The 25,693-nt window shown below is 48.9% G+C and overlaps 48 non-coding genes across 48 annotated transcripts; all 48 read right to left on the bottom strand.

Moving 5' to 3' along the window:
- Positions 1-381: 381 nt before the first annotated feature.
- LOC130650206 (U4 spliceosomal RNA) lies at positions 382-520 on the bottom strand. The gene has a single exon (XR_008983602.1). It is a non-coding gene; the product is annotated as a U4 spliceosomal RNA (small nuclear RNA).
- A 395-nt stretch (positions 521-915) lies between these two features.
- LOC130650204 (U4 spliceosomal RNA) lies at positions 916-1,054 on the bottom strand. The gene has a single exon (XR_008983601.1). It is a non-coding gene; the product is annotated as a U4 spliceosomal RNA (small nuclear RNA).
- Positions 1,055-1,449: 395 nt separating this feature from the next.
- LOC130649865 (U4 spliceosomal RNA) lies at positions 1,450-1,588 on the bottom strand. Its single transcript, XR_008983281.1, has one exon. It is a non-coding gene; the product is annotated as a U4 spliceosomal RNA (small nuclear RNA).
- A 395-nt stretch (positions 1,589-1,983) lies between these two features.
- On the bottom strand, positions 1,984-2,122 carry LOC130650203 (U4 spliceosomal RNA). Its single transcript, XR_008983600.1, has one exon. It is a non-coding gene; the product is annotated as a U4 spliceosomal RNA (small nuclear RNA).
- A 395-nt stretch (positions 2,123-2,517) lies between these two features.
- On the bottom strand, positions 2,518-2,656 carry LOC130650202 (U4 spliceosomal RNA). The gene has a single exon (XR_008983599.1). It is a non-coding gene; the product is annotated as a U4 spliceosomal RNA (small nuclear RNA).
- Positions 2,657-3,051: 395 nt separating this feature from the next.
- LOC130650201 (U4 spliceosomal RNA) lies at positions 3,052-3,190 on the bottom strand. Its single transcript, XR_008983598.1, has one exon. It is a non-coding gene; the product is annotated as a U4 spliceosomal RNA (small nuclear RNA).
- Positions 3,191-3,585: 395 nt separating this feature from the next.
- LOC130650200 (U4 spliceosomal RNA) lies at positions 3,586-3,724 on the bottom strand. Its single transcript, XR_008983597.1, has one exon. It is a non-coding gene; the product is annotated as a U4 spliceosomal RNA (small nuclear RNA).
- Positions 3,725-4,119: 395 nt separating this feature from the next.
- LOC130650198 (U4 spliceosomal RNA) lies at positions 4,120-4,258 on the bottom strand. Its single transcript, XR_008983596.1, has one exon. It is a non-coding gene; the product is annotated as a U4 spliceosomal RNA (small nuclear RNA).
- A 395-nt stretch (positions 4,259-4,653) lies between these two features.
- Positions 4,654-4,792, bottom strand: LOC130650197 (U4 spliceosomal RNA). The gene has a single exon (XR_008983595.1). It is a non-coding gene; the product is annotated as a U4 spliceosomal RNA (small nuclear RNA).
- Positions 4,793-5,187: 395 nt separating this feature from the next.
- On the bottom strand, positions 5,188-5,326 carry LOC130650196 (U4 spliceosomal RNA). Its single transcript, XR_008983594.1, has one exon. It is a non-coding gene; the product is annotated as a U4 spliceosomal RNA (small nuclear RNA).
- Positions 5,327-5,721: 395 nt separating this feature from the next.
- Positions 5,722-5,860, bottom strand: LOC130650195 (U4 spliceosomal RNA). Its single transcript, XR_008983593.1, has one exon. It is a non-coding gene; the product is annotated as a U4 spliceosomal RNA (small nuclear RNA).
- Positions 5,861-6,255: 395 nt separating this feature from the next.
- LOC130650193 (U4 spliceosomal RNA) lies at positions 6,256-6,394 on the bottom strand. Its single transcript, XR_008983591.1, has one exon. It is a non-coding gene; the product is annotated as a U4 spliceosomal RNA (small nuclear RNA).
- Positions 6,395-6,789: 395 nt separating this feature from the next.
- Positions 6,790-6,928, bottom strand: LOC130649879 (U4 spliceosomal RNA). Its single transcript, XR_008983294.1, has one exon. It is a non-coding gene; the product is annotated as a U4 spliceosomal RNA (small nuclear RNA).
- A 395-nt stretch (positions 6,929-7,323) lies between these two features.
- LOC130650192 (U4 spliceosomal RNA) lies at positions 7,324-7,462 on the bottom strand. The gene has a single exon (XR_008983590.1). It is a non-coding gene; the product is annotated as a U4 spliceosomal RNA (small nuclear RNA).
- A 395-nt stretch (positions 7,463-7,857) lies between these two features.
- LOC130650191 (U4 spliceosomal RNA) lies at positions 7,858-7,996 on the bottom strand. The gene has a single exon (XR_008983589.1). It is a non-coding gene; the product is annotated as a U4 spliceosomal RNA (small nuclear RNA).
- A 395-nt stretch (positions 7,997-8,391) lies between these two features.
- Positions 8,392-8,530, bottom strand: LOC130650190 (U4 spliceosomal RNA). Its single transcript, XR_008983588.1, has one exon. It is a non-coding gene; the product is annotated as a U4 spliceosomal RNA (small nuclear RNA).
- Positions 8,531-8,925: 395 nt separating this feature from the next.
- On the bottom strand, positions 8,926-9,064 carry LOC130650189 (U4 spliceosomal RNA). The gene has a single exon (XR_008983587.1). It is a non-coding gene; the product is annotated as a U4 spliceosomal RNA (small nuclear RNA).
- A 395-nt stretch (positions 9,065-9,459) lies between these two features.
- Positions 9,460-9,598, bottom strand: LOC130650187 (U4 spliceosomal RNA). The gene has a single exon (XR_008983586.1). It is a non-coding gene; the product is annotated as a U4 spliceosomal RNA (small nuclear RNA).
- A 395-nt stretch (positions 9,599-9,993) lies between these two features.
- On the bottom strand, positions 9,994-10,132 carry LOC130650186 (U4 spliceosomal RNA). The gene has a single exon (XR_008983585.1). It is a non-coding gene; the product is annotated as a U4 spliceosomal RNA (small nuclear RNA).
- A 395-nt stretch (positions 10,133-10,527) lies between these two features.
- Positions 10,528-10,666, bottom strand: LOC130650185 (U4 spliceosomal RNA). The gene has a single exon (XR_008983584.1). It is a non-coding gene; the product is annotated as a U4 spliceosomal RNA (small nuclear RNA).
- Positions 10,667-11,061: 395 nt separating this feature from the next.
- Positions 11,062-11,200, bottom strand: LOC130649863 (U4 spliceosomal RNA). The gene has a single exon (XR_008983279.1). It is a non-coding gene; the product is annotated as a U4 spliceosomal RNA (small nuclear RNA).
- A 395-nt stretch (positions 11,201-11,595) lies between these two features.
- Positions 11,596-11,734, bottom strand: LOC130649918 (U4 spliceosomal RNA). The gene has a single exon (XR_008983331.1). It is a non-coding gene; the product is annotated as a U4 spliceosomal RNA (small nuclear RNA).
- Positions 11,735-12,129: 395 nt separating this feature from the next.
- On the bottom strand, positions 12,130-12,268 carry LOC130650184 (U4 spliceosomal RNA). The gene has a single exon (XR_008983583.1). It is a non-coding gene; the product is annotated as a U4 spliceosomal RNA (small nuclear RNA).
- A 395-nt stretch (positions 12,269-12,663) lies between these two features.
- Positions 12,664-12,802, bottom strand: LOC130650183 (U4 spliceosomal RNA). Its single transcript, XR_008983582.1, has one exon. It is a non-coding gene; the product is annotated as a U4 spliceosomal RNA (small nuclear RNA).
- A 395-nt stretch (positions 12,803-13,197) lies between these two features.
- Positions 13,198-13,336, bottom strand: LOC130650181 (U4 spliceosomal RNA). The gene has a single exon (XR_008983580.1). It is a non-coding gene; the product is annotated as a U4 spliceosomal RNA (small nuclear RNA).
- Positions 13,337-13,731: 395 nt separating this feature from the next.
- LOC130650016 (U4 spliceosomal RNA) lies at positions 13,732-13,870 on the bottom strand. The gene has a single exon (XR_008983423.1). It is a non-coding gene; the product is annotated as a U4 spliceosomal RNA (small nuclear RNA).
- A 395-nt stretch (positions 13,871-14,265) lies between these two features.
- LOC130650180 (U4 spliceosomal RNA) lies at positions 14,266-14,404 on the bottom strand. Its single transcript, XR_008983579.1, has one exon. It is a non-coding gene; the product is annotated as a U4 spliceosomal RNA (small nuclear RNA).
- Positions 14,405-14,799: 395 nt separating this feature from the next.
- Positions 14,800-14,938, bottom strand: LOC130650179 (U4 spliceosomal RNA). The gene has a single exon (XR_008983578.1). It is a non-coding gene; the product is annotated as a U4 spliceosomal RNA (small nuclear RNA).
- Positions 14,939-15,333: 395 nt separating this feature from the next.
- Positions 15,334-15,472, bottom strand: LOC130650178 (U4 spliceosomal RNA). The gene has a single exon (XR_008983577.1). It is a non-coding gene; the product is annotated as a U4 spliceosomal RNA (small nuclear RNA).
- A 395-nt stretch (positions 15,473-15,867) lies between these two features.
- On the bottom strand, positions 15,868-16,007 carry LOC130649889 (U4 spliceosomal RNA). Its single transcript, XR_008983303.1, has one exon. It is a non-coding gene; the product is annotated as a U4 spliceosomal RNA (small nuclear RNA).
- Positions 16,008-16,402: 395 nt separating this feature from the next.
- LOC130650177 (U4 spliceosomal RNA) lies at positions 16,403-16,541 on the bottom strand. Its single transcript, XR_008983576.1, has one exon. It is a non-coding gene; the product is annotated as a U4 spliceosomal RNA (small nuclear RNA).
- Positions 16,542-16,936: 395 nt separating this feature from the next.
- Positions 16,937-17,075, bottom strand: LOC130650176 (U4 spliceosomal RNA). Its single transcript, XR_008983575.1, has one exon. It is a non-coding gene; the product is annotated as a U4 spliceosomal RNA (small nuclear RNA).
- A 395-nt stretch (positions 17,076-17,470) lies between these two features.
- On the bottom strand, positions 17,471-17,609 carry LOC130649930 (U4 spliceosomal RNA). Its single transcript, XR_008983342.1, has one exon. It is a non-coding gene; the product is annotated as a U4 spliceosomal RNA (small nuclear RNA).
- Positions 17,610-18,004: 395 nt separating this feature from the next.
- LOC130650175 (U4 spliceosomal RNA) lies at positions 18,005-18,143 on the bottom strand. Its single transcript, XR_008983574.1, has one exon. It is a non-coding gene; the product is annotated as a U4 spliceosomal RNA (small nuclear RNA).
- Positions 18,144-18,538: 395 nt separating this feature from the next.
- LOC130650111 (U4 spliceosomal RNA) lies at positions 18,539-18,677 on the bottom strand. The gene has a single exon (XR_008983514.1). It is a non-coding gene; the product is annotated as a U4 spliceosomal RNA (small nuclear RNA).
- Positions 18,678-19,072: 395 nt separating this feature from the next.
- Positions 19,073-19,212, bottom strand: LOC130649887 (U4 spliceosomal RNA). The gene has a single exon (XR_008983301.1). It is a non-coding gene; the product is annotated as a U4 spliceosomal RNA (small nuclear RNA).
- A 395-nt stretch (positions 19,213-19,607) lies between these two features.
- LOC130650174 (U4 spliceosomal RNA) lies at positions 19,608-19,746 on the bottom strand. Its single transcript, XR_008983573.1, has one exon. It is a non-coding gene; the product is annotated as a U4 spliceosomal RNA (small nuclear RNA).
- A 395-nt stretch (positions 19,747-20,141) lies between these two features.
- LOC130650173 (U4 spliceosomal RNA) lies at positions 20,142-20,280 on the bottom strand. Its single transcript, XR_008983572.1, has one exon. It is a non-coding gene; the product is annotated as a U4 spliceosomal RNA (small nuclear RNA).
- Positions 20,281-20,675: 395 nt separating this feature from the next.
- LOC130650172 (U4 spliceosomal RNA) lies at positions 20,676-20,814 on the bottom strand. The gene has a single exon (XR_008983571.1). It is a non-coding gene; the product is annotated as a U4 spliceosomal RNA (small nuclear RNA).
- Positions 20,815-21,209: 395 nt separating this feature from the next.
- Positions 21,210-21,348, bottom strand: LOC130650170 (U4 spliceosomal RNA). The gene has a single exon (XR_008983569.1). It is a non-coding gene; the product is annotated as a U4 spliceosomal RNA (small nuclear RNA).
- Positions 21,349-21,743: 395 nt separating this feature from the next.
- Positions 21,744-21,882, bottom strand: LOC130649915 (U4 spliceosomal RNA). Its single transcript, XR_008983328.1, has one exon. It is a non-coding gene; the product is annotated as a U4 spliceosomal RNA (small nuclear RNA).
- A 395-nt stretch (positions 21,883-22,277) lies between these two features.
- LOC130650169 (U4 spliceosomal RNA) lies at positions 22,278-22,416 on the bottom strand. Its single transcript, XR_008983568.1, has one exon. It is a non-coding gene; the product is annotated as a U4 spliceosomal RNA (small nuclear RNA).
- Positions 22,417-22,811: 395 nt separating this feature from the next.
- LOC130650168 (U4 spliceosomal RNA) lies at positions 22,812-22,950 on the bottom strand. The gene has a single exon (XR_008983567.1). It is a non-coding gene; the product is annotated as a U4 spliceosomal RNA (small nuclear RNA).
- A 395-nt stretch (positions 22,951-23,345) lies between these two features.
- On the bottom strand, positions 23,346-23,484 carry LOC130650167 (U4 spliceosomal RNA). Its single transcript, XR_008983566.1, has one exon. It is a non-coding gene; the product is annotated as a U4 spliceosomal RNA (small nuclear RNA).
- A 395-nt stretch (positions 23,485-23,879) lies between these two features.
- On the bottom strand, positions 23,880-24,018 carry LOC130650166 (U4 spliceosomal RNA). The gene has a single exon (XR_008983565.1). It is a non-coding gene; the product is annotated as a U4 spliceosomal RNA (small nuclear RNA).
- A 395-nt stretch (positions 24,019-24,413) lies between these two features.
- LOC130649917 (U4 spliceosomal RNA) lies at positions 24,414-24,552 on the bottom strand. The gene has a single exon (XR_008983330.1). It is a non-coding gene; the product is annotated as a U4 spliceosomal RNA (small nuclear RNA).
- Positions 24,553-24,947: 395 nt separating this feature from the next.
- Positions 24,948-25,086, bottom strand: LOC130650164 (U4 spliceosomal RNA). The gene has a single exon (XR_008983563.1). It is a non-coding gene; the product is annotated as a U4 spliceosomal RNA (small nuclear RNA).
- A 395-nt stretch (positions 25,087-25,481) lies between these two features.
- LOC130650055 (U4 spliceosomal RNA) lies at positions 25,482-25,620 on the bottom strand. The gene has a single exon (XR_008983460.1). It is a non-coding gene; the product is annotated as a U4 spliceosomal RNA (small nuclear RNA).
- Between the last annotated feature and the right edge of the window lie 73 nt (positions 25,621-25,693).

The following is a 25,693-nucleotide window of genomic DNA, read 5'->3' as shown; positions in this document are numbered from 1 at the left end:
GGCAACCATCGCGTGCTTCTTTAACGTTATCGATTGCTTGTGGTTACGGCATTTTGGTCCCCATCTCGCCTTTCCCTTGTGCCACTTAAACAGTTTTCATATTCATAGCCGAACTAAGACAAGTGTCCGTTGTCGTCGTGAGAGTAAGGGCCAGTGCCGCAACGAGCGCTTTGTCTCCACCACTGATTCGCCATTTACACCTAGAATGCCCACCGTCTGCGGAAGTGACCAGTTGCGTTGAAAAGAGGCGATGCATAATGTGTCCTGCTTTACACGAAAGGGTTCTTCTCCATCCGGAAGCGAGCAAACAAGAATTTTTGCGCTTTTCTTGCATTCGACGCAGTCTTCGTGAGCTCAGCAGATTTCTATTTTTAGGCATGGTCCCAGTGGGAACCTCCAAATATTGCAACGCCGGCGATGTTTCACGCCGTCATGCGGGATATTGGGAAAAGTTTTCAATTAGCAATCACCACGCCTCGGTTAAACCTCATTGGCTATGGTAATGCCACTGCGCAAAGCTAAGCCAACAAGAGCGGCAACCATCGCGTGCTTCTTTAACGTTATCGATTGCTTGTGGTTACGGCATTTTGGTCCCCATCTCGCCTTTCCCTTGTGCCACTTAAACAGTTTTCATATTCATAGCCGAACTAAGACAAGTGTCCGTTGTCGTCGTGAGAGTAAGGGCCAGTGCCGCAACGAGCGCTTTGTCTCCACCACTGATTCGCCATTTACACCTAGAATGCCCACCGTCTGCGGAAGTGACCAGTTGCGCTGAAAAGAGGCGATGCATAATGTGTCCTGCTTTACACGAAAGGGTTCTTCTCCATCCGGAAGCGAGCAAACAAGAATTTTTGCGCTTTTCTTGCATTCCACGCAGTCTTCGTGAGCTCAGCAGATTTCTATTTTTAGGCATGGTCCCAGTGGGAACCTCCAAATATTGCAACGCCGGCGATGTTTCACGCCGTCATGCGGGATATTGGGAAAAGTTTTCAATTAGCAATCACCACGCCTCGGTTAAACCTCATTGGCTATGGTAATGCCACTGCGCAAAGCTAAGCCAACAAGAGCGGCAACCATCGCGTGCTTCTTTAACGTTATCGATTGCTTGTGGTTACGGCATTTTGGTCCCCATCTCGCCTTTCCCTTGTGCCACTTAAACAGTTTTCATATTCATAGCCGAACTAAGACAAGTGTCCGTTGTCGTCGTGAGAGTAAGGGCCGGTGCCGCAACGAGCGCTTTGTCTCCACCACTGATTCGCCATTTACACCTAGAATGCCCACCGTCTGCGGAAGTGACCAGTTGCGTTGAAAAGAGGCGATGCATAATGTGTCCTGCTTTACACGAAAGGGTTCTTCTCCATCCGGAAGCGAGCAAACAAGAATTTTTGCGCTTTTCTTGCATTCGACGCAGTCTTCGTGAGCTCAGCAGATTTCTATTTTTAGGCATGGTCCCAGTGGGAACCTCCAAATATTGCAACGCCAGCGATGTTTCACGCCGTCATGCGGGATATTGGGAAAAGTTTTCAATTAGCAATCACCACGCCTCGGTTAAACCTCATTGGCTATGGTAATGCCACTGCGCAAAGCTAAGCCAACAAGAGCGGCAACCATCGCGTGCTTCTTTAACGTTATCGATTGCTTGTGGTTACGGCATTTTGGTCCCCATCTCGCCTTTCCCTTGTGCCACTTAAACAGTTTTCATATTCATAGCCGAACTAAGACAAGTGTCCGTTGTCGTCGTGAGAGTAAGGGCCGGTGCCGCAACGAGCGCTTTGTCTCCACCACTGATTCGCCATTTACACCTAGAATGCCCACCGTCTGCGGAAGTGACCAGTTGCGTTGAATAGAGGCGATGCATAATGTGTCCTGCTTTACACGAAAGGGTTCTTCTCCATCCGGAAGCGAGCAAACAAGAATTTTTGCGCTTTTCTTGCATTCGACGCAGTCTTCGTGAGCTCAGCAGATTTCTATTTTTAGGCATGGTCCCAGTGGGAACCTCCAAATATTGCAACGCCGGCGATGTTTCACGCCGTCATGCGGGATATTGGGAAAAGTTTTCAATTAGCAATCACCACGCCTCGGTTAAACCTCATTGGCTATGGTAATGCCACTGCGCAAAGCTAAGCCAACAAGAGCGGCAACCATCGCGTGCTTCTTTAACGTTATCGATTGCTTGTGGTTACGGCATTTTGGTCCCCATCTCGCCTTTCCCTTGTGCCACTTAAACAGTTTTCATATTCATAGCCGAACTAAGACAAGTGTCCGTTGTCGTCGTGAGAGTAAGGGCCGGTGCCGCAACGAGCGCTTTGTCTCCACCACTGATTCGCCATTTACACCTAGAATGCCCACCGTCTGCGGAAGTGACCAGTTGCGTTGAAAAGAGGCGATGCATAATGTGTCCTGCTTTACACGAAAGGGTTCTTCTCCATCCGGAAGCGAGCAAACAAGAATTTTTGCGCTTTTCTTGCATTCGACGCAGTCTTCGTGAGCTCAGCAGATTTCTATTTTTAGGCATGGTCCCAGTGGGAACCTCCAAATATTGCAACGCCGGCGATGTTTCACGCCGTCATGCGGGATATTGGGAAAAGTTTTCAATTAGCAATCACCACGCCTCGGTTAAACCTCATTGGCTATGGTAATGCCACTGCGCAAAGCTAAGCCAACAAGAGCGGCAACCATCGCGTGCTTCTTTAACGTTATCGATTGCTTGTGGTTACGGCATTTTGGTCCCCATCTCGCCTTTCCCTTGTGCCACTTAAACAGTTTTCATATTCATAGCCGAACTAAGACAAGTGTCCGTTGTCGTCGTGAGAGTAAGGGCCAGTGCCGCAACGAGCGCTTTGTCTCCACCACTGATTCGCCATTTACACCTAGAATGCCCACCGTCTGCGGAAGTGACCAGTTGCGTTGAAAAGAGGCGATGCATAATGTGTCCTGCTTTACACGAAAGGGTTCTTCTCCATCCGGAGGCGAGCAAACAAGAATTTTTGCGCTTTTCTTGCATTCGACGCAGTCTTCGTGAGCTCAGCAGATTTCTATTTTTAGGCATGGTCCCAGTGGGAACCTCCAAATATTGCAACGCCGGCGATGTTTCACGCCGTCATGCGGGATATTGGGAAAAGTTTTCAATTAGCAATCACCACGCCTCGGTTAAACCTCATTGGCTATGGTAATGCCACTGCGCAAAGCTAAGCCAACAAGAGCGGCAACCATCGCGTGCTTCTTTAACGTTATCGATTGCTTGTGGTTACGGCATTTTGGTCCCCATCTCGCCTTTCCCTTGTGCCACTTAAACAGTTTTCATATTCATAGCCGAACTAAGACAAGTGTCCGTTGTCGTCGTGAGAGTAAGGGCCAGTGCCGCAACGAGCGCTTTGTCTCCACCACTGATTCGCCATTTACACCTAGAATGCCCACTGTCTGCGGAAGTGACCAGTTGCGTTGAAAAGAGGCGATGCATAATGTGTCCTGCTTTACACGAAAGGGTTCTTCTCCATCCGGAAGCGAGCAAACAAGAATTTTTGCGCTTTTCTTGCATTCGACGCAGTCTTCGTGAGCTCAGCAGATTTCTATTTTTAGGCATGGTCCCAGTGGGAACCTCCAAATATTGCAACGCCGGCGATGTTTCACGCCGTCATGCGGGATATTGGGAAAAGTTTTCAATTAGCAATCACCACGCCTCGGTTAAACCTCATTGGCTATGGTAATGCCACTGCGCAAAGCTAAGCCAACAAGAGCGGCAACCATCGCGTGCTTCTTTAACGTTATCGATTGCTTGTGGTTACGGCATTTTGGTCCCCATCTCGCCTTTCCCTTGTGCCACTTAAACAGTTTTCATATTCATAGCCGAACTAAGACAAGTGTCCGTTGTCGTCGTGAGAGTAAGGGCCGGTGCCGCAACGAGCGCTTTGTCTCCACCACTGATTCGCCATTTACACCTAGAATGCCCACCGTCTGCGGAAGTGACCAGTTGCGTTGAAAAGAGGCGATGCATAATGTGTCCTGCTTTACACGAAAGGGTTCTTCTCCATCCGGAAGCGAGCAAACAAGAATTTTTGCGCTTTTCTTGCATTCGACGCAGTCTTCGTGAGCTCAGCAGATTTCTATTTTTAGGCATGGTCCCAGTGGGAACCTCCAAATATTGCAACGCCGGCGATGTTTCACGCCGTCATGCGGGATATTGGGAAAAGTTTTCAATTAGCAATCACCACGCCTCGGTTAAACCTCATTGGCTATGGTAATGCCACTGCGCAAAGCTAAGCCAACAAGAGCGGCAACCATCGCGTGCTTCTTTAACGTTATCGATTGCTTGTGGTTACGGCATTTTGGTCCCCATCTCGCCTTTCCCTTGTGCCACTTAAACAGTTTTCATATTCATAGCCGAACTAAGACAAGTGTCCGTTGTCGTCGTGAGAGTAAGGGCCAGTGCCGCAACGAGCGCTTTGTCTCCACCACTGATTCGCCATTTACACCTAGAATGCCCACCGTCTGCGGAAGTGACCAGTTGCGTTGAAAAGAGGCGATGCATAATGTGTCCTGCTTTACACGAAAGGGTTCTTCTCCATCCGGAAGCGAGCAAACAAGAATTTTTGCGCTTTTCTTGCATTCGACGCAGTCTTCGTGAGCTCAGCAGATTTCTATTTTTAGGCATGGTCCCAGTGGGAACCTCCAAATATTGCAACGCCGGCGATGTTTCACGCCGTCATGCGGGATATTGGGAAAAGTTTTCAATTAGCAATCACCACGCCTCGGTTAAACCTCATTGGCTATGGTAATGCCACTGCGCAAAGCTAAGCCAACAAGAGCGGCAACCATCGCGTGCTTCTTTAACGTTATCGATTGCTTGTGGTTACGGCATTTTGGTCCCCATCTCGCCTTTCCCTTGTGCCACTTAAACAGTTTTCATATTCATAGCCGAACTAAGACAAGTGTCCGTTGTCGTCGTGAGAGTAAGGGCCAGTGCCGCAACGAGCGCTTTGTCTCCACCACTGATTCGCCATTTACACCTAGAATGCCCACCGTCTGCGGAAGTGACCAGTTGCGTTGAAAAGAGGCGATGCATAATGTGTCCTGCTTTACACGAAAGGGTTCTTCTCCATCCGGAAGCGAGCAAACAAGAATTTTTGCGCTTTTCTTGCATTCGACGCAGTCTTCGTGAGCTCAGCAGATTTCTATTTTTAGGCATGGTCCCAGTGGGAACCTCCAAATATTGCAACGCCGGCGATGTTTCACGCCGTCATGCGGGATATTGGGAAAAGTTTTCAATTAGCAATCACCACGCCTCGGTTAAACCTCATTGGCTATGGTAATGCCACTGCGCAAAGCTAAGCCAACAAGAGCGGCAACCATCGCGTGCTTCTTTAACGTTATCGATTGCTTGTGGTTACGGCATTTTGGTCCCCATCTCGCCTTTCCCTTGTGCCACTTAAACAGTTTTCATATTCATAGCCGAACTAAGACAAGTGTCCGTTGTCGTCGTGAGAGTAAGGGCCAGTGCCGCAACGAGCGCTTTGTCTCCACCACTGATTCGCCATTTACACCTAGAATGCCCACCGTCTGCGGAAGTGACCAGTTGCGTTGAAAAGAGGCGATGCATAATGTGTCCTGCTTTACACGAAAGGGTTCTTCTCCATCCGGAAGCGAGCAAACAAGAATTTTTGCGCTTTTCTTGCATTCGACGCAGTCTTCGTGAGCTCAGCAGATTTCTATTTTTAGGCATGGTCCCAGTGGGAACCTCCAAATATTGCAACGCCGGCGATGTTTCACGCCGTCATGCGGGATATTGGGAAAAGTTTTCAATTAGCAATCACCACGCCTCGGTTAAACCTCATTGGCTATGGTAATGCCACTGCGCAAAGCTAAGCCAACAAGAGCGGCAACCATCGCGTGCTTCTTTAACGTTATCGATTGCTTGTGGTTACGGCATTTTGGTCCCCATCTCGCCTTTCCCTTGTGCCACTTAAACAGTTTTCATATTCATAGCCGAACTAAGACAAGTGTCCGTTGTCGTCGTGAGAGTAAGGGCCAGTGCCGCAACGAGCGCTTTGTCTCCACCACTGATTCGCCATTTACACCTAGAATGCCCACCGTCTGCGGAAGTGACCAGTTGCGTTGAAAAGAGGCGATGCATAATGTGTCCTGCTTTACACGAAAGGGTTCTTCTCCATCCGGAAGCGAGCAAACAAGAATTTTTGCGCTTTTCTTGCATTCGACGCAGTCTTCGTGAGCTCAGCAGATTTCTATTTTTAGGCATGGTCCCAGTGGGAACCTCCAAATATTGCAACGCCGGCGATGTTTCACGCCGTCATGCGGGATATTGGGAAAAGTTTTCAATTAGCAATCACCACGCCTCGGTTAAACCTCATTGGCTATGGTAATGCCACTGCGCAAAGCTAAGCCAACAAGAGCGGCAACCATCGCGTGCTTCTTTAACGTTATCGATTGCTTGTGGTTACGGCATTTTGGTCCCCATCTCGCCTTTCCCTTGTGCCACTTAAACAGTTTTCATATTCATAGCCGAACTAAGACAAGTGTCCGTTGTCGTCGTGAGAGTAAGGGCCAGTGCCGCAACGAGCGCTTTGTCTCCACCACTGATTCGCCATTTACACCTAGAATGCCCACCGTCTGCGGAAGTGACCAGTTGCGTTGAAAAGAGGCGATGCATAATGTGTCCTGCTTTACACGAAAGGGTTCTTCTCCATCCGGAAGCGAGCAAACAAGAATTTTTGCGCTTTTCTTGCATTCCACGCAGTCTTCGTGAGCTCAGCAGATTTCTATTTTTAGGCATGGTCCCAGTGGGAACCTCCAAATATTGCAACGCCGGCGATGTTTCACGCCGTCATGCGGGATATTGGGACAAGTTTTCAATTAGCAATCACCACGCCTCGGTTAAACCTCATTGGCTATGGTAATGCCACTGCGCAAAGCTAAGCCAACAAGAGCGGCAACCATCGCGTGCTTCTTTAACGTTATCGATTGCTTGTGGTTACGGCATTTTGGTCCCCATCTCGCCTTTCCCTTGTGCCACTTAAACAGTTTTCATATTCATAGCCGAACTAAGACAAGTGTCCGTTGTCGTCGTGAGAGTAAGGGCCAGTGCCGCAACGAGCGCTTTGTCTCCACCACTGATTCGCCATTTACACCTAGAATGCCCACCGTCTGCGGAAGTGACCAGTTGCGTTGAAAAGAGGCGATGCATAATGTGTCCTGCTTTACACGAAAGGGTTCTTCTCCATCCGGAAGCGAGCAAACAAGAATTTTTGCGCTTTTCTTGCATTCGACGCAGTCTTCGTGAGCTCAGCAGATTTCTATTTTTAGGCATGGTCCCAGTGGGAACCTCCAAATATTGCAACGCCGGCGATGTTTCACGCCGTCATGCGGGATATTGGGAAAAGTTTTCAATTAGCAATCACCACGCCTCGGTTAAACCTCATTGGCTATGGTAATGCCACTGCGCAAAGCTAATCCAACAAGAGCGGCAACCATCGCGTGCTTCTTTAACGTTATCGATTGCTTGTGGTTACGGCATTTTGGTCCCCATCTCGCCTTTCCCTTGTGCCACTTAAACAGTTTTCATATTCATAGCCGAACTAAGACAAGTGTCCGTTGTCGTCGTGAGAGTAAGGGCCAGTGCCGCAACGAGCGCTTTGTCTCCACCACTGATTCGCCATTTACACCTAGAATGCCCACCGTCTGCGGAAGTGACCAGTTGCGTTGAAAAGAGGCGATGCATAATGTGTCCTGCTTTACACGAAAGGGTTCTTCTCCATCCGGAAGCGAGCAAACAAGAATTTTTGCGCTTTTCTTGCATTCGACGCAGTCTTCGTGAGCTCAGCAGATTTCTATTTTTAGGCATGGTCCCAGTGGGAACCTCCAAATATTGCAACGCCGGCGATGTTTCACGCCGTCATGCGGGATATTGGGAAAAGTTTTCAATTAGCAATCACCACGCCTCGGTTAAACCTCATTGGCTATGGTAATGCCACTGCGCAAAGCTAAGCCAACAAGAGCGGCAACCATCGCGTGCTTCTTTAACGTTATCGATTGCTTGTGGTTACGGCATTTTGGTCCCCATCTCGCCTTTCCCTTGTGCCACTTAAACAGTTTTCATATTCATAGCCGAACTACGACAAGTGTCCGTTGTCGCCGTGAGAGTAAGGGCCAGTGCCGCAACGAGCGCTTTGTCTCCACCACTGATTCGCCATTTACACCTAGAATGCCCACCGTCTGCGGAAGTGACCAGTTGCGTTGAAAAGAGGCGATGCATAATGTGTCCTGCTTTACACGAAAGGGTTCTTCTCCATCCGGAAGCGAGCAAACAAGAATTTTTGCGCTTTTCTTGCATTCGACGCAGTCTTCGTGAGCTCAGCAGATTTCTATTTTTAGGCATGGTCCCAGTGGGAACCTCCAAATATTGCAACGCCGGCGATGTTTCACGCCGTCATGCGGGATATTGGGAAAAGTTTTCAATTAGCAATCACCACGCCTCGGTTAAACCTCATTGGCTATGGTAATGCCACTGCGCAAAGCTAAGCCAACGAGAGCGGCAACCATCGCGTGCTTCTCTAACGTTATCGATTGCTTGTGGTTACGGCATTTTGGTCCCCATCTCGCCTTTCCCTTGTGCCACTTAAACAGTTTTCATATTCATAGCCGAACTAAGACAAGTGTCCGTTGTCGTCGTGAGAGTAAGGGCCAGTGCCGCAACGAGCGCTTTGTCTCCACCACTGATTCGCCATTTACACCTAGAATGCCCACCGTCTGCGGAAGTGACCAGTTGCGTTGAAAAGAGGCGATGCATAATGTGTCCTGCTTTACACGAAAGGGTTCTTCTCCATCCGGAAGCGAGCAAACAAGAATTTTTGCGCTTTTCTTGCATTCGACGCAGTCTTCGTGAGCTCAGCAGATTTCTATTTTTAGGCATGGTCCCAGTGGGAACCTCCAAATATTGCAACGCCGGCGATGTTTCACGCCGTCATGCGGGATATTGGGAAAAGTTTTCAATTAGCAATCACCACGCCTCGGTTAAACCTCATTGGCTATGGTAATGCCACTGCGCAAAGCTAAGCCAACGAGAGCGGCAACCATCGCGTGCTTCTTTAACGTTATCGATTGCTTGTGGTTACAGCATTTTGGTCCCCATCTCGCCTTTCCCTTGTGCCACTTAAACAGTTTTCATATTCATAGCCGAACTAAGACAAGTGTCCGTTGTCGTCGTGAGAGTAAGGGCCAGTGCCGCAACGAGCGCTTTGTCTCCACCACTGATTCGCCATTTACACCTAGAATGCCCACCGTCTGCGGAAGTGACCAGTTGCGTTGAAAAGAGGCGATGCATAATGTGTCCTGCTTTACACGAAAGGGTTCTTCTCCATCCGGAAGCGAGCAAACAAGAATTTTTGCGCTTTTCTTGCATTCGACGCAGTCTTCGTGAGCTCAGCAGATTTCTATTTTTAGGCATGGTCCCAGTGGGAACCTCCAAATATTGCAACGCCGGCGATGTTTCACGCCGTCATGCGGGATATTGGGAAAAGTTTTCAATTAGCAATCACCACGCCTCGGTTAAACCTCATTGGCTATGGTAATGCCACTGCGCAAAGCTAAGCCAACAAGAGCGGCAACCATCGCGTGCTTCTTTAACGTTATCGATTGCTTGTGGTTACGGCATTTTGGTCCCCATCTCGCCTTTCCCTTGTGCCACTTAAACAGTTTTCATATTCATAGCCGAACTAAGACAAGTGTCCGTTGTCGTCGTGAGAGTAAGGGCCAGTGCCGCAACGAGCGCTTTGTCTCCACCACTGATTCGCCATTTACACCTAGAATGCCCACCGTCTGCGGAAGTGACCAGTTGCGTTGAAAAGAGGCGATGCATAATGTGTCCTGCTTTACACGAAAGGGTTCTTCTCCATCCGGAAGCGAGCAAACAAGAATTTTTGCGCTTTTCTTGCATTCGACGCAGTCTTCGTGAGCTCAGCAGATTTCTATTTTTAGGCATGGTCCCAGTGGGAACCTCCAAATATTGCAACGCCGGCGATGTTTCACGCCGTCATGCGGGATATTGGGAAAAGTTTTCAATTAGCAATCACCACGCCTCGGTTAAACCTCATTGGCTATGGTAATGCCACTGCGCAAAGCTAAGCCAACAAGAGCGGCAACCATCGCGTGCTTCTTTAACGTTATCGATTGCTTGTGGTTACGGCATTTTGGTCCCCATCTCGCCTTTCCCTTGTGCCACTTAAACAGTTTTCATATTCATAGCCGAACTAAGACAAGTGTCCGTTGTCGTCGTGAGAGTAAGGGCCAGTGCCGCAACGAGCGCTTTGTCTCCACCACTGATTCGCCATTTACACCTAGAATGCCCACCGTCTGCGGAAGTGACCAGTTGCGCTGAAAAGAGGCGATGCATAATGTGTCCTGCTTTACACGAAAGGGTTCTTCTCCATCCGGAAGCGAGCAAACAAGAATTTTTGCGCTGTTCTTGCATTCGACGCAGTCTTCGTGAGCTCAGCAGATTTCTATTTTTAGGCATGGTCCCAGTGGGAACCTCCAAATATTGCAACGCCGGCGATGTTTCACGCCGTCATGCGGGATATTGGGAAAAGTTTTCAATTAGCAATCACCACGCCTCGGTTAAACCTCATTGGCTATGGTAATGCCACTGCGCAAAGCTAAGCCAACAAGAGCGGCAACCATCGCGTGCTTCTTTAACGTTATCGATTGCTTGTGGTTACGGCATTTTGGTCCCCATCTCGCCTTTCCCTTGTGCCACTTAAACAGTTTTCATATTCATAGCCGAACTAAGACAAGTGTCCGTTGTCGTCGTGAGAGTAAGGGCCGGTGCCGCAACGAGCGCTTTGTCTCCACCACTGATTCGCCATTTACACCTAGAATGCCCACCGTCTGCGGAAGTGACCAGTTGCGTTGAAAAGAGGCGATGCATAATGTGTCCTGCTTTACACGAAAGGGTTCTTCTCCATCCGGAAGCGAGCAAACAAGAATTTTTGCGCTTTTCTTGCATTCGACGCAGTCTTCGTGAGCTCAGCAGATTTCTATTTTTAGGCATGGTCCCAGTGGGAACCTCCAAATATTGCAACGCCAGCGATGTTTCACGCCGTCATGCGGGATATTGGGAAAAGTTTTCAATTAGCAATCACCACGCCTCGGTTAAACCTCATTGGCTATGGTAATGCCACTGCGCAAAGCTAAGCCAACAAGAGCGGCAACCATCGCGTGCTTCTTTAACGTTATCGATTGCTTGTGGTTACGGCATTTTGGTCCCCATCTCGCCTTTCCCTTGTGCCACTTAAACAGTTTTCATATTCATAGCCGAACTAAGACAAGTGTCCGTTGTCGTCGTGAGAGTAAGGGCCGGTGCCGCAACGAGCGCTTTGTCTCCACCACTGATTCGCCATTTACACCTAGAATGCCCACCGTCTGCGGAAGTGACCAGTTGCGTTGAAAAGAGGCGATGCATAATGTGTCCTGCTTTACACGAAAGGGTTCTTCTCCATCCGGAAGCGAGCAAACAAGAATTTTTGCGCTTTTCTTGCATTCGACGCAGTCTTCGTGAGCTCAGCAGATTTCTATTTTTAGGCATGGTCCCAGTGGGAACCTCCAAATATTGCAACGCCGGCGATGTTTCACGCCGTCATGCGGGATATTGGGAAAAGTTTTCAATTAGCAATCACCACGCCTCGGTTAAACCTCATTGGCTATGGTAATGCCACTGCGCAAATCTAAGCCAACAAGAGCGGCAACCATCGCGTGCTTCTTTAACGTTATCGATTGCTTGTGGTTACGGCATTTTGGTCCCCATCTCGCCTTTCCCTTGTGCCACTTAAACAGTTTTCATATTCATAGCCGAACTAAGACAAGTGTCCGTTGTCGTCGTGAGAGTAAGGGCCGGTGCCGCAACGAGCGCTTTGTCTCCACCACTGATTCGCCATTTACACCTAGAATGCCCACCGTCTGCGGAAGTGACCAGTTGCGTTGAAAAGAGGCGATGCATAATGTGTCCTGCTTTACACGAAAGGGTTCTTCTCCATCCGGAAGCGAGCAAACAAGAATTTTTGCGCTTTTCTTGCATTCGACGCAGTCTTCGTGAGCTCAGCAGATTTCTATTTTTAGGCATGGTCCCAGTGGGAACCTCCAAATATTGCAACGCCGGCGATGTTTCACGCCGTCATGCGGGATATTGGGAAAAGTTTTCAATTAGCAATCACCACGCCTCGGTTAAACCTCATTGGCTATGGTAATGCCACTGCGCAAAGCTAAGCCAACAAGAGCGGCAACCATCGCGTGCTTCTTTAACGTTATCGATTGCTTGTGGTTACGGCATTTTGGTCCCCATCTCGCCTTTCCCTTGTGCCACTTAAACAGTTTTCATATTCATAGCCGAACTAAGACAAGTGTCCGTTGTCGTCGTGAGAGTAAGGGCCAGTGCCGCAACGAGCGCTTTGTCTCCACCACTGATTCGCCATTTACACCTAGAATGCCCACCGTCTGCGGAAGTGACCAGTTGCGTTGAAAAGAGGCGATGCATAATGTGTCCTGCTTTACACGAAAGGGTTCTTCTCCATCCGGAAGCGAGCAAACAAGAATTTTTGCGCTTTTCTTGCATTCGACGCAGTCTTCGTGAGCTCAGCAGATTTCTATTTTTAGGCATGGTCCCAGTGGGAACCTCCAAATATTGCAACGCCGGCGATGTTTCACGCCGTCATGCGGGATATTGGGAAAAGTTTTCAATTAGCAATCACCACGCCTCGGTTAAACCTCATTGGCTATGGTAATGCCACTGCGCAAAGCTAAGACAACAAGAGCGGCAACCATCGCGTGCTTCTTTAACGTTATCGATTGCTTGTGGTTACGGCATTTTGGTCCCCATCTCGCCTTTCCCTTGTGCCACTTAAACAGTTTTCATATTCATAGCCGAACTAAGACAAGTGTCCGTTGTCGTCGTGAGAGTAAGGGCCAGTGCCGCAACGAGCGCTTTGTCTCCACCACTGATTCGCCATTTACACCTAGAATGCCCACCGTCTGCGGAAGTGACCAGTTGCGTTGAAAAGAGGCGATGCATAATGTGTCCTGCTTTACACGAAAGGGTTCTTCTCCATCCGGAAGCGAGCAAACAAGAATTTTTGCGCTTTTCTTGCATTCGACGCAGTCTTCGTGAGCTCAGCAGATTTCTATTTTTAGGCATGGTCCCAGTGGGAACCTCCAAATATTGCAACGCCGGCGATGTTTCACGCCGTCATGCGGGATATTGGGAAAAGTTTTCAATTAGCAATCACCACGCCTCGGTTAAACCTCATTGGCTATGGTAATGCCACTGCGCAAAGCTAAGCCAACAAGAGCGGCAACCATCGCGTGCTTCTTTAACGTTATCGATTGCTTGTGGTTACGGCATTTTGGTCCCCATCTCGCCTTTCCCTTGTGCCACTTAAACAGTTTTCATATTCATAGCCGAACTAAGACAAGTGTCCGTTGTCGTCGTGAGAGTAAGGGCCAGTGCCGCAACGAGCGCTTTGTCTCCACCACTGATTCGCCATTTACACCTAGAATGCCCACCGTCTGCGTAAGTGACCAGTTGCGTTGAAAAGAGGCGATGCATAATGTGTCCTGCTTTACACGAAAGGGTTCTTCTCCATCCGGAAGCGAGCAAACAAGAATTTTTGCGCTTTTCTTGCATTCGACGCAGTCTTCGTGAGCTCAGCAGATTTCTATTTTTAGGCATGGTCCAAGTGGGAACCTCCAAATATTGCAACGCCAGCGATGTTTCACGCCGTCATGCGGGATATTGGGAAAAGTTTTCAATTAGCAATCACCACGCCTCGGTTAAACCTCATTGGCTATGGTAATGCCACTGCGCAAAGCTAACCCAACAAGAGCGGCAACCATCGCGTGCTTCTTTAACGTTATCGATTGCTTGTGGTTACGGCATTTTGGTCCCCATCTCGCCTTTCCCTTGTGCCACTTAAACAGTTTTCATATTCATAGCCGAACTAAGACAAGTGTCCGTTGTCGTCGTGAGAGTAAGGGCCAGTGCCGCAACGAGCGCTTTGTCTCCACCACTGATTCGCCATTTACACCTAGAATGCCCACCGTCTGCGGAAGCGACCAGTTGCGTTGAAAAGAGGCGATGCATAATGTGTCCTGCTTTACACGAAAGGGTTCTTCTCCATCCGGAAGCGAGCAAACAAGAATTTTTGCGCTTTTCTTGCATTCGACGCAGTCTTCGTGAGCTCAGCAGATTTCTATTTTTAGGCATGGTCCCAGTGGGAACCTCCAAATATTGCAACGCCGGCGATGTTTCACGCCGTCATGCGGGATATTGGGAAAAGTTTTCAATTAGCAATCACCACGCCTCGGTTAAACCTCATTGGCTATGGTAATGCCACTGCGCAAAGCTAAGCCAACAAGAGCGGCAACCATCGCGTGCTTCTTTAACGTTATCGATTGCTTGTGGTTACGGCATTTTGGTCCCCATCTCGCCTTTCCCTTGTGCCACTTAAACAGTTTTCATATTCATAGCCGAACTAAGACAAGTGTCCGTTGTCGTCGTGAGAGTAAGGGCCAGTGCCGCAACGAGCGCTTTGTCTCCACCACTGATTCGCCATTTACACCTAGAATGCCCACCGTCTGCGGAAGTGACCAGTTGCGTTGAAAAGAGGCGATGCATAATGTGTCCTGCTTTACACGAAAGGGTTCTTCTCCATCCGGAAGCGAGCAAACAAGAATTTTTGCGCTTTTCTTGCATTCGACGCAGTCTTCGTGAGCTCAGCAGATTTCTATTTTTAGGCATGGTCCCAGTGGGAACCTCCAAATATTGCAACGCCGGCGATGTTTCACGCCGTCATGCGGGATATTGGGAAAAGTTTTCAATTAGCAATCACCACGCCTCGGTTAAACCTCATTGGCTATGGTAATGCCACTGCGCAAAGCTAAGCCAACAAGAGCGGCAACCATCGCGTGCTTCTTTAACGTTATCGATTGCTTGTGGTTACGGCATTTTGGTCCCCATCTCGCCTTTCCCTTGTGCCACTTAAACAGTTTTCATATTCATAGCCGAACTAAGACAAGTGTCCGTTGTCGTCGTGAGAGTAAGGGCCAGTGCCGCAACGAGCGCTTTGTCTCCACCACTGATTCGCCATTTACACCTAGAATGCCCACCGTCTGCGGAAGTGACCAGTTGCGTTGAAAAGAGGCGATGCATAATGTGTCCTGCTTTACACGAAAGGGTTCTTCTCCATCCGGAAGCGAGCAAACAAGAATTTTTGCGCTTTTCTTGCATTCGACGCAGTCTTCGTGAGCTCAGCAGATTTCTATTTTTAGGCATGGTCCCAGTGGGAACCTCCAAATATTGCAACGCCGGCGATGTTTCACGCCGTCATGCGGGATATTGGGAAAAGTTTTCAATTAGCAATCACCACGCCTCGGTTAAACCTCATTGGCTATGGTAATGCCACTGCGCAAAGCTAAGCCAACAAGAGCGGCAACCATCGCGTGCTTCTTTAACGTTATCGATTGCTTGTGGTTACGGCATTTTGGTCCCCATCTCGCCTTTTCCTTGTGCCACTTAAACAGTTTTCATATTCATAGCCGAACTAAGACAAGTGTCCGTTGTCGTCGTGAGAGTAAGGGCCAGTGCCGCAACGAGCGCTTTGTCTCCACCACTGATTCGCCATTTACACCTAGAATGCCCACCGTCTGCGGAAGTGACCAGTTGCGTTGAAAAGAGGCGATGCATAATGTGTCCTGCTTTACACGAAAGGGTTCTTCTCCATCCGGAAGCGAGCAAACAAGAATTTTTGCGCTTTTCTTGCATTCGACGCAGTCTTCGTGAGCTCAGCAGATTTCTATTTTTAGGCATGGTCCCAGTGGGAACCTCCAAATATTGCAACGCCGGCGATGTTTCACGCCGTCATGCGGGATATTGGGGAAAAGTTTTCAATTAGCAATCACCACGCCTCGGTTAAACCTCATTGGCTATGGTAATGCCACTGCGCAAAGCTAAGCCAACAAGAGCGGCAACCATCGCGTGCTTCTTTAACGTTATCGATTGCTTGTGGTTACGGCATTTTGGTCCCCATCTCGCCTTTCCCTTGTGCCACTTAAACAGTTTTCATATTCATAGCCGAACTAAGACAAGTGTCCGTTGTCGTCGTGAGAGTAAGGGCCAGTGCCGCAACGAGCGCTTTGTCTCCACCACTGATTCGCCATTTACACCTAGAATGCCCACCGTCTGCGGAAGTGACCAGTTGCGTTGAAAAGAGGCGATGCATAATGTGTCCTGCTTTACACGAAAGGGTTCTTCTCCATCCGGAAGCGAGCAAACAAGAATTTTTGCGCTTTTCTTGCATTCGACGCAGTCTTCGTGAGCTCAGCAGATTTCTATTTTTAGGCATGGTCCCAGTGGGAACCTCCAAATATTGCAACGCCGGCGATGTTTCACGCCGTCATGCGGGATATTGGGAAAAGTTTTCAATTAGCAATCACCACGCCTCGGTTAAACCTCATTGGCTATGGTAATGCCACTGCGCAAAGCTAAGCCAACAAGAGCGGCAACCATCGCGTGCTTCTTTAACGTTATCGATTGCTTGTGGTTACGGCATTTTGGTCCCCATCTCGCCTTTCCCTTGTGCCACTTAAACAGTTTTCATATTCATAGCCGAACTAAGACAAGTGTCCGTTGTCGTCGTGAGAGTAAGGGCCAGTGCCGCAACGAGCGCTTTGTCTCCACCACTGATTCGCCATTTACACCTAGAATGCCCACCGTCTGCGGAAGTGACCAGTTGCGTTGAAAAGAGGCGATGCATAATGTGTCCTGCTTTACACGAAAGGGTTCTTCTCCATCCGGAAGCGAGCAAACAAGAATTTTTGCGCTTTTCTTGCATTCGACGCAGTCTTCGTGAGCTCAGCAGATTTCTATTTTTAGGCATGGTCCCAGTGGGAACCTCCAAATATTGCAACGCCGGCGATGTTTCACGCCGTCATGCGGGATATTGGGAAAAGTTTTCAATTAGCAATCACCACGCCTCGGTTAAACCTCATTGGCTATGGTAATGCCACTGCGCAAAGCTAAGCCAACAAGAGCGGCAACCATCGCGTGCTTCTTTAACGTTATCGATTGCTTGTGGTTACGGCATTTTGGTCCCCATCTCGCCTTTCCCTTGTGCCACTTAAACAGTTTTCATATTCATAGCCGAACTAAGACAAGTGTCCGTTGTCGTCGTGAGAGTAAGGGCCAGTGCCGCAACGAGCGCTTTGTCTCCACCACTGATTCGCCATTTACACCTAGAATGCCCACCGTCTGCGGAAGTGACCAGTTGCGTTGAAAAGAGGCGATGCATAATGTGTCCTGCTTTACACGAAAGGGTTCTTCTCCATCCGGAAGCGAGCAAACAAGAATTTTTGCGCTTTTCTTGCATTCGACGCAGTCTTCGTGAGCTCAGCAGATTTCTATTTTTAGGCATGGTCCCAGTGGGAACCTCCAAATATTGCAACGCCGGCGATGTTTCACGCCGTCATGCGGGATAGTGGGAAAAGTTTTCAATTAGCAATCACCACGCCTCGGTTAAACCTCATTGGCTATGGTAATGCCACTGCGCAAAGCTAACCCAACAAGAACGGCAACCATCGCGTGCTTCTTTAACGTTATCGATTGCTTGTGGTTACGGCATTTTGGTCCCCATCTCGCCTTTCCCTTGTGCCACTTAAACAGTTTTCATATTCATAGCCGAACTAAGACAAGTGTCCGTTGTCGTCGTGAGAGTAAGGGCCAGTGCCGCAACGAGCGCTTTGTCTCCACCACTGATTCGCCATTTACACCTAGAATGCCCACCGTCTGCGGAAGTGACCAGTTGCGTTGAAAAGAGGCGATGCATAATGTGTCCTGCTTTACACGAAAGGGTTCTTCTCCATCCGGAAGCGAGCAAACAAGAATTTTTGCGCTTTTCTTGCATTCGACGCAGTCTTCGTGAGCTCAGCAGATTTCTATTTTTAGGCATGGTCCCAGTGGGAACCTCCAAATATTGCAACGCCGGCGATGTTTCACGCCGTCATGCGGGATATTGGGAAAAGTTTTCAATTAGCAATCACCACGCCTCGGTTAAACCTCATTGGCTATGGTAATGCCACTGCGCAAAGCTAAGCCAACAAGAGCGGCAACCATCGCGTGCTTCTTTAACGTTATCGATTGCTTGTGGTTACGGCATTTTGGTCCCCATCTCGCCTTTCCCTTGTGCCACTTAAACAGTTTTCATATTCATAGCCGAACTAAGACAAGTGTCCGTTGTCGTCGTGAGAGTAAGGGCCAGTGCCGCAACGAGCGCTTTGTCTCCACCACTGATTCGCCATTTACACTTAGAATGCCCACCGTCTGCGGAAGTGACCAGTTGCGTTGAAAAGAGGCGATGCATAATGTGTCCTGCTTTACACGAAAGGGTTCTTCTCCATCCGGAAGCGAGCAAACAAGAATTTTTGCGCCTTTCTTGCATTCGACGCAGTCTTCGTGAGCTCAGCAGATTTCTATTTTTAGGCATGGTCCCAGTGGGAATCTCCAAATATTGCAACGCCGGCGATGTTTCACGCCGTCATGCGGGATATTGGGAAAAGTTTTCAATTAGCAATCACCACGCCTCGGTTAAACCTCATTGGCTATGGTAATGCCACTGCGCAAAGCTAAGCCAACAAGAGCGGCAACCATCGCGTGCTTCTTTAACGTTATCGATTGCTTGTGGTTACGGCATTTTGGTCCCCATCTCGCCTTTCCCTTGTGCCACTTAAACAGTTTTCATATTCATAGCCGAACTAAGACAAGTGTCCGTTGTCGTCGTGAGAGTAAGGGCCAGTGCCGCAACGAGCGCTTTGTCTCCACCACTGATTCGCCATTTACACCTAGAATGCCCACCGTCTGCGGAAGTGACCAGTTGCGTTGAAAAGAGGCGATGCATAATGTGTCCTGCTTTACACGAAAGGGTTCTTCTCCATCCGGAAGCGAGCAAACAAGAATTTTTGCGCTTTTCTTGCATTCGACGCAGTCTTCGTGAGCTCAGCAGATTTCTAATTTTAGGCATGGTCCCAGTGGGAACCTCCAAATATTGCAACGCCGGCGATGTTTCACGCCGTCATGCGGGATATTGGGGAAAAGTTTTCAATTAGCAATCACCACGCCTCGGTTAAACCTCATTGGCTATGGTAATGCCACTGCGCAAAGCTAAGCCAACAAGAGCGGCAACCATCGCGTGCTTCTTTAACGTTATCGATTGCTTGTGGTTACGGCATTTTGGTCCCCATCTCGCCTTTCCCTTGTGCCACTTAAACAGTTTTCATATTCATAGCCGAACTAAGACAAGTGTCCGTTGTCGTCGTGAGAGTAAGGGCCAGTGCCGCAACGAGCGCTTTGTCTCCACCACTGATTCGCCATTTACACCTAGAATGCCCACCGTCTGCGGAAGTGACCAGTTGCGTTGAAAAGAGGCGATGCATAATGTGTCCTGCTTTACACGAAAGGGTTCTTCTCCATCCGGAAGCGAGCAAACAAGAATTTTTGCGCTTTTCTTGCATTCGACGCAGTCTTCGTGAGCTCAGCAGATTTCTATTTTTAGGCATGGTCCCAGTGGGAACCTCCAAATATTGCAACGCCGGCGATGTTTCACGCCGTCATGCGGGATATTGGGAAAAGTTTTCAATTAGCAATCACCACGCCTCGGTTAAACCTCATTGGCTATGGTAATGCCACTGCGCAAAGCTAAGCCAACAAGAGCGGCAACCATCGCGTGCTTCTTTAACGTTATCGATTGCTTGTGGTTACGGCATTTTGGTCCCCATCTCGCCTTTCCCTTGTGCCACTTAAACAGTTTTCATATTCATAGCCGAACTAAGACAAGTGTCCGTTGTCGTCGTGAGAGTAAGGGCCAGTGCCGCAACGAGCGCTTTGTCTCCACCACTGATTCGCCATTTACACCTAGAATGCCCACCGTCTGCGGAAGTGACCAGTTGCGTTGAAAAGAGGCGATGCATAATGTGTCCTGCTTTACACGAAAGGGTTCTTCTCCATCCGGAAGCGAGCAAACAAGAATTTTTGCGCTTTTCTTGCATTCGACGCAGTCTTCGTGAGCTCAGCAGATTTCTATTTTTAGGCATGGTCCCAGTGGGAACCTCCAAATATTGCAACGCCGGCGATGTTTCACGCCGTCATGCGGGATATTGGGAAAAGTTTTCAATTAGCAATCACCACGCCTCGGTTAAACCTCATTGGCTATGGTAATGCCACTGCGCAAAGCTAAGCCAACAAGAGCGGCAACCATCGCGTGCTTCTTTAACGTTATCGATTGCTTGTGGTTACGGCATTTTGGTCCCCATCTCGCCTTTCCCTTGTGCCACTTAAACAGTTTTCATATTCATAGCCGAACTAAGACAAGTGTCCGTTGTCGTCGTGAGAGTAAGGGCCAGTGCCGCAACGAGCGCTTTGTCTCCACCACTGATTCGCCATTTACACCTAGAATGCCCACCGTCTGCGGAAGTGACCAGTTGCGTTGAAAAGAGGCGATGCATAATGTGTCCTGCTTTACACGAAAGGGTTCTTCTCCATCCGGAAGCGAGCAAACAAGAATTTTTGCGCTTTTCTTGCATTCGACGCAGTCTTCGTGAGCTCAGCAGATTTCTATTTTTAGGCATGGTCCCAGTGGGAACCTCCAAATATTGCAACGCCGGCGATGTTTCACGCCGTCATGCGGGATATTGGGAAAAGTTTTCAATTAGCAATCACCACGCCTCGGTTAAACCTCATTGGCTATGGTAATGCCACTGCGCAAAGCTAAGCCAACAAGAGCGGCAACCATCGCGTGCTTCTTTAACGTTATCGATTGCTTGTGGTTACGGCATTTTGGTCCCCATCTCGCCTTTCCCTTGTGCCACTTAAACAGTTTTCATATTCATAGCCGAACTAAGACAAGTGTCCGTTGTCGTCGTGAGAGTAAGGGCCAGTGCCGCAACGAGCGCTTTGTCTCCACCACTGATTCGCCATTTACACCTAGAATGCCCACCGTCTGCGGAAGTGACCAGTTGCGTTGAAAAGAGGCGATGCATAATGTGTCCTGCTTTACACGAAAGGGTTCTTCTCCATCCGGAAGCGAGCAAACAAGAATTTTTGCGCTTTTCTTGCATTCGACGCAGTCTTCGTGAGCTCAGCAGATTTCTATTTTTAGGCATGGTCCCAGTGGGAACCTCCAAATATTGCAACGCCGGCGATGTTTCACGCCGTCATGCGGGATATTGGGAAAAGTTTTCAATTAGCAATCACCACGCCTCGGTTAAACCTCATTGGCTATGGTAATGCCACTGCGCAAAGCTAAGCCAACAAGAGCGGCAACCATCGCGTGCTTCTTTAACGTTATCGATTGCTTGTGGTTACGGCATTTTGGTCCCCATCTCGCCTTTCCCTTGTGCCACTTAAACAGTTTTCATATTCATAGCCGAACTAAGACAAGTGTCCGTTGTCGTCGTGAGAGTAAGGGCCAGTGCCGCAACGAGCGCTTTGTCTCCACCACTGATTCGCCATTTACACCTAGAATGCCCACCGTCTGCGGAAGTGACCAGTTGCGTTGAAAAGAGGCGATGCATAATGTGTCCTGCTTTACACGAAAGGGTTCTTCTCCATCCGGAAGCGAGCAAACAAGAATTTTTGCGCTTTTCTTGCATTCGACGCAGTCTTCGTGAGCTCAGCAGATTTCTATTTTTAGGCATGGTCCCAGTGGGAATCTCCAAATATTGCAACGCCGGCGATGTTTCACGCCGTCATGCGGGATATTGGGAAAGGTTTTCAATTAGCAATCACCACGCCTCGGTTAAACCTCATTGGCTATGGTAATGCCACTGCGCAAAGCTAAGCCAACAAGAGCGGCAACCATCGCGTGCTTCTTTAACGTTATCGATTGCTTGTGGTTACGGCATTTTGGTCCCCATCTCGCCTTTCCCTTGTGCAACTTAAACAGTTTTCATATTCATAGCCGAACTAAGACAAGTGTCCGTTGTCGTCGTGAGAGTAAGGGCCAGTGCCGCAACGAGCGCTTTGTCTCCACCACTGATTCGCCATTTACACCTAGAATGCCCACCGTCTGCGGAAGTGACCAGTTGCGTTGAAAAGAGGCGATGCATAATGTGTCCTGCTTTACACGAAAGGGTTCTTCTCCATCCGGAAGCGAGCAAACAAGAATTTTTGCGCTTTTCTTGCATTCGACGCAGTCTTCGTGAGCTCAGCAGATTTCTATTTTTAGGCATGGTCCCAGTGGGAACCTCCAAATATTGCAACGCCGGCGATGTTTCACGCCGTCATGCGGGATATTGGGAAAAGTTTTCAATTAGCAATCACCACGCCTCGGTTAAACCTCATTGGCTATGGTAATGCCACTGCGCAAAGCTAAGCCAACAAGAGCGGCAACCATCGCGTGCTTCTTTAACGTTATCGATTGCTTGTGGTTACGGCATTTTGGTCCCCATCTCGCCTTTCCCTTGTGCCACTTAAACAGTTTTCATATTCATAGCCGAACTAAGACAAGTGTCCGTTGTCGTCGTGAGAGTAAGGGCCAGTGCCGCAACGAGCGCTTTGTCTCCACCACTGATTCGCCATTTACACCTAGAATGCCCACCGTCTGCGGAAGTGACCAGTTGCGTTGAAAAGAGGCGATGCATAATGTGTCCTGCTTTACACGAAAGGGTTCTTCTCCATCCGGAAGCGAGCAAACAAGAATTTTTGCGCTTTTCTTGCATTCGACGCAGTCTTCGTGAGCTCAGCAGATTTCTATTTTTAGGCATGGTCCCAGTGGGAACCTCCAAATATTGCAACGCCGGCGATGTTTCACGCCGTCATGCGGGATATTGGGAAAAGTTTTCAATTAGCAATCACCACGCCTCGGTTAAACCTCATTGGCTATGGTAATGCCACTGCGCAAAGCTAAGCCAACAAGAGCGGCAACCATCGCGTGCTTCTTTAACGTTATCGATTGCTTGTGGTTACGGCATTTTGGTCCCCATCTCGCCTTTCCCTTGTGCCACTTAAACAGTTTTCATATTCATAGCCGAACTAAGACAAGTGTCCGTTGTCGTCGTGAGAGTAAGGGCCAGTGCCGCAACGAGCGCTTTGTCTCCACCACTGATTCGCCATTTACACCTAGAATGCCCACCGTCTGCGGAAGTGACCAGTTGCGTTGAAAAGAGGCGATGCATAATGTGTCCTGCTTTACACGAAAGGGTTCTTCTCCATCCGGAAGCGAGCAAACAAGAATTTTTGCGCTTTTCTTGCATTCGACGCAGTCTTCGTGAGCTCAGCAGATTTCTATTTTTAGGCATGGTCCCAGTGGGAACCTCCAAATATTGCAACGCCGGCGATGTTTCACGCCGTCATGCGGGATATTGGGAAAAGTTTTCAATTAGCAATCACCACGCCTCGGTTAAACCTCATTGGCTATGGTAATGCCACTGCGCAAAGCTAAGCCAACAAGAGCGGCAACCATCGCGTGCTTCTTTAACGTTATCGATTGCTTGTGGTTACGGCATTTTGGTCCCCATCTCGCCTTTCCCTTGTGCCACTTAAACAGTTTTCATATTCATAGCCGAACTAAGACAAGTGTCCGTTGTCGTCGTGAGAGTAAGGGCCAGTGCCGCAACGAGCGCTTTGTCTCCACCACTGATTCGCCATTTACACCTAGAATGCCCACCGTCTGCGGAAGTGACCAGTTGCGTTGAAAAGAGGCGATGCATAATGTGTCCTGCTTTACACGAAAGGGTTCTTCTCCATCCGGAAGCGAGCAAACAAGAATTTTTGCGCTTTTCTTGCATTCGACGCAGTCTTCGTGAGCTCAGCAGATTTCTATTTTTAGGCATGGTCCCAGTGGGAACCTCCAAATATTGCAACGCCGGCGATGTTTCACGCCGTCATGCGGGATATTGGGAAAAGTTTTCAATTAGCAATCACCACGCCTCGGTTAAACCTCATTGGCTATGGTAATGCCACTGCGCAAAGCTAAGCCAACAAGAGCGGCAACCATCGCGTGCTTCTTTAACGTTATCGATTGCTTGTGGTTACGGCATTTTGGTCCCCATCTCGCCTTTCCCTTGTGCCACTTAAACAGTTTTCATATTCATAGCCGAACTAAGACAAGTGTCCGTTGTCGTCGTGAGAGTAAGGGCCAGTGCCGCAACGAGCGCTTTGTCTCCACCACTGATTCGCCATTTACACCTAGAATGCCCACCGTCTGCGGAAGTGACCAGTTGCGTTGAAAAGAGGCGATGCATAATGTGTCCTGCTTTACACGAAAGGGTTCTTCTCCATCCGGAAGCGAGCAAACAAGAATTTTTGCGCTTTTCTTGCATTCGACGCAGTCTTCGTGAGCTCAGCAGATTTCTATTTTTAGGCATGGTCCCAGTGGGAACCTCCAAATATTGCAACGCCGGCGATGTTTCACGCCGTCATGCGGGATATTGGGAAAAGTTTTCAATTAGCAATCACCACGCCTCGGTTAAACCTCATTGGCTATGGTAATGCCACTGCGCAAATCTAACCCAACAAGAACGGCAACCATCGCGTGCTTCTTTAACGTTATCGATTGCTTGTGGTTACGGCATTTTGGTCCCCATCTCACCTTTCCCTTGTGCCACTTAAACAGTTTTCATATTCATAGCCGAACTAAGACAAGTGTCCGTTGTCGTCGTGAGAGTAAGGGCCAGTGCCGCAACGAGCGCTTTGTCTCCACCACTGATTCGCCATTTACACCTAGAATGCCCACCGTCTGCGGAAGTGACCAGTTGCGTTGAAAAGAGGCGATGCATAATGTGTCCTGCTTTACACGAAAGGGTTCTTCTCCATCCGGAAGCGAGCAAACAAGAATTTTTGCGCTTTTCTTGCATTCGACGCAGTCTTCGTGAGCTCAGCAGATTTCTAATTTTAGGCATGGTCCCAGTGGGAACCTCCAAATATTGCAACGCCGGCGATGTTTCACGCCGTCATGCGGGATATTGGGAAAAGTTTTCAATTAGCAATCACCACGCCTCGGTTAAACCTCATTGGCTATGGTAATGCCACTGCGCAAAGCTAAGCCAACAAGAACGGCAACCATCGCGTGCTTCTTTAACGTTATCGATTGCTTGTGGTTACGGCATTTTGGTCCCCATCTCGCCTTTCCCTTGTGCCACTTAAACAGTTTTCATATTCATAGCCGAACTAAGACAAGTGTCCGTTGTCGTCGTGAGAGTAAGGGCCAGTGCCGCAACGAGCGCTTTGTCTCCACCACTGATTCGCCATTTACACCTAGAATGCCCACCGTCTGCGGAAGTGACCAGTTGCGTTGAAAAGAGGCGATGCATAATGTGTCCTGCTTTACACGAAAGGGTTCTTCTCCATCCGGAAGCGAGCAAACAAGAATTTTTGCGCTTTTCTTGCATTCGACGCAGTCTTCGTGAGCTCAGCAGATTTCTATTTTTAGGCATGGTCCCAGTGAGAACCTCCAAATATTACAACGCCGGCGATGTTTCACGCCGTCATGCGGGATATTGGGAAAAGTTTTCAATTAGCAATCACCACGCCTCGGTTAAACCTCATTGGCTATGGCAGTGCCACTGCGCAAAGCTAACCCAACAAGAACGGCAACCATCGCGTGCTTCTTTAACGTTATCGATTGCTTGTGGTTACGGCATTTTGGTC

The sequence above is a fragment of the Hydractinia symbiolongicarpus genome, chromosome 7, assembly GCF_029227915.1.
Source record: "Hydractinia symbiolongicarpus strain clone_291-10 chromosome 7, HSymV2.1, whole genome shotgun sequence".
Classification (NCBI taxonomy): domain Eukaryota; kingdom Metazoa; phylum Cnidaria; class Hydrozoa; order Anthoathecata; family Hydractiniidae; genus Hydractinia; species Hydractinia symbiolongicarpus.
Note: the sequence above shows the minus strand (reverse complement) of the source record. Positions and strands in the feature narration are given on the sequence as shown.